We start from the raw sequence: 3,309 nt of genomic DNA on the forward strand, positions 1-3,309 counted from the left end.
TGAGAGCCAAGAGGATGAACAAACGTATAAACTAACTGTCAGCTGGAGAACCGATCGAGTGTCACTCCAGTTGAATAACACGCCCAGAGAAAAACAAAAAACGAGGTTGTTAGAAAGGAGGGTGTTAAATGAGTATTTTCAATATTGCTGTGGAAAATTCAAGCTTTCGAAAGATAAATTTTTGTCTTATGATATTGGTGTGAGAAATTCAAGTGATAAATATGTGCAAAAAACAAACATCTTTTTATGCAAGCAGTTCCCACAACTTTTTGTATATCAAATAGTATCTTATTAGTTTTTAACAATATGACTCTCATATTTAGAATGCCCCCCCAGTGGCACAGCTGTGTATCTGCAGACTACAACGCTAGAATCCGCGTTTTGATACCCGTGGTGGGCAGAACACAGATGGCCCATTGTGTAGCTTTGTGCTTAATTACAAACAAACATATTTAGAAATCTTTCTGAAATGTAATTATCACTTACATTGACTAAAACTTGCATTCTGTTTTAGGTGTAAACACGGGAGATTGAATGGTGTGATTACATATTTCCATATTAAAAATTTATCTTTTATCTAAGCACAGACTTTCATACAGAAGAACATTTAATTATGCAAAGACCAGTTTTAAAGTAGCTATAGTTTTTAACCCTAATAAATTTCATTACGTCATCAGTTTCAGTGTGTCACATCAGAACATGGTCTTATATTGCATTGAAATGATAAATGCATGTTTGCTATGTTTACATTTAATTATGCAAAGACCAGTTTTAAAGTAGCTATAGTTTTTAAGCCTAATAAATTTCATTACTTCATCAGTTTCAGTGTGTCACATCAGAACATGGTCTTATATTGCATTGAAATGATAAATGCATGTTTGCTATGGGTTGAAGTCATCTGGTATGTTCTAGTATTAAATGAAAAAGTCTCCTGATACTGATTTGTGATAGGCAAAAGAAAGTTCGTGATTGTTATCTTTAATTGTCTTGGGGTTGAAATCCTTTAAAGAACTGATTATTAAGAGTGTGGAAAAAAATCTGCAATTCAATAGTGGTGTTCATAACACTGTACGAGTCTGAACAAATTAAATGTGGAAATTTGTTGTTTAAGCTATTTTTGTTGTCAGCACATTCTATTAAACTGGAATGGGAAAAATAAACCTTTAATCTGTTCTTTGTTAGTGTTGACACATCTGTTAGCATTGACAACAATCTGTTGAAGTGTAATGGGTAAAGAACACTGGATACTGATTTTTTTTGCTAGATATGTGAAAATTTACATTCATCATGTCTTTTGACAGTACAAGTAAGTAGCAAGCTTATTGCTTAGTTCATAAGTTTGTCATTGGCTCTAACTAAACTTTTACAATATTTTGGATGTACAGCTGTCACTCTCACCTAAGACATGTTCTGTCATACTTAATATTGAATCAGCACAGTCCTGTCAATGATATTTGCAATTTTCAATAGTGATATCCTGGTATTTTTATCTCAAAAATTATCAAATATTTGCTGTCCGGTTTAAGTATGGAAGTTAACTGTGTGCGAGTAAGATCTTTGAACAAGCTTACATAATTTTGTTTTTTAACAGAGCAATACAAATTGAGTTCTTTTTGTCTGGATAGTTGTATATCATTATCATCATACAAAGAAGTTTCAGAGTTAAAATAAAGTCACATGAAAGTTTTCTTAATGATAATTTTCACTCAGATTTTATATGCATCCTCTTTTCCTTTTTAAGTCAAAGCTTTGAAAAGTATACATGTTAATGCCAAAGTTTTACAAAGTTCCTTAAGAATGGTAACTTTTAGTAAAGTGTTTTAACTGAAGAATAATCACCCACCCCTCGCATGAAAAATTGGTCTCCATCTATCATCATGCAACAGTTCATTGAATTCAAATCTATAAATTCTATTACATTCACATATAGTGACCATTGCTAATTTGACAATTATCTGATCACACACAGGAGCTTGAAATTCAGGCCACCAGAGGTGTTAAGTAATATTTTAATTGAAGAAGAATGTTTAAGGTCAGGAGAATTAGTGTTATATGGTATGACAGTATTGAACTGTGCTTTGAAATAACTAAGGCATTTCAGAGGCTGTTATAAAAATTAATATGAAATTGATAATTAGTGTCTATGGTGATTGCTAGTGCAAAAGTATACTATGTAATGACAAAATAAATATAAAAGTTGAACAGTCGTTCCTGCTATAACACTGATGTGTTAAGACTAACAACTACTGCTGTACAAGGAAATGAAATAGAAAACAGTTATACAACTGGTGTTAAATATCCACAATGGAAATTCAGTGGCATCTCTTTATTATTATCAGAAAGATGTAACCAAACAAGCGGTTAGCATCTGAAATGATTTTAAGAGTTCAGAAAATTAAAATTAATTTAAATCAGTTTAATATTGTCCATCTAGCATTCTGTATAGAAAAACAACTGTACTTTAAGAAACTGAATGTAATTATATAATCATTAAGAGCAGTGGCATGATATTTCTCTTTATTAATATTTTGATATTTATGGCACTGTACCTGATAATATTTTGGAAATACTTTTATAGTAATTGTAAAAAAAAAATTCAACACCAATATAATTGGTTTTACTTACAACCTGACAGTAGTGTTTATGCTAGGCCCATCTCTCATTACCTTTTGTTTGCCACAACCAAAAACTGTTCATATAAATAATCTTGTATGTGTAGTTTATACATGGATGTTAGCTGAACCAAATGACTGAAAATGCAGCAGATACCATTTGCAAAACATTCACTTCACACTGACATCATATAGTAGAATTGGATTAGCCAGTTGGCCAGACCTATATTTATTATTTTAATCTAACATGAGCAATGCACCTTGTCTATTTTCCTGGGATTGGCATTGTTTATGTTCTGATTTTCTAGGACATGTACTTAATATTGTATATAGTTCTGCCTCAACTGACTGAGAGAATCCAAAATTATTTTGGTTGTGAAGTATCTCATATTATTTATACATATCAAACATTACCAGTATTTACTGATCTATTGTCACCTAGACTTTCAAATCATGCAGTAGGAATTGTATACGGTCCAGCCCCATTTATCCGGTCAGCTGTTGGTCTGAGCAATTAATGGCCACATAGTGGGGTGGCCGTATCCCTGGGTGTCTTTGTATGGGGTCAACTCTGGGATCAGACTGAGACCTCAAAAGGCATAGTACATATCCCTACAACTTGCCCATAATACTCACCTTTCTATGTTCCTGTTTGATACAAAATATTGTAATAACATCTTTACATATCTATTTTTGC

The sequence above is a fragment of the Limulus polyphemus genome, unplaced genomic scaffold, assembly GCF_000517525.1.
Source record: "Limulus polyphemus unplaced genomic scaffold, Limulus_polyphemus-2.1.2 Scaffold150, whole genome shotgun sequence".
NCBI lineage: Eukaryota > Metazoa > Arthropoda > Merostomata > Xiphosura > Limulidae > Limulus > Limulus polyphemus.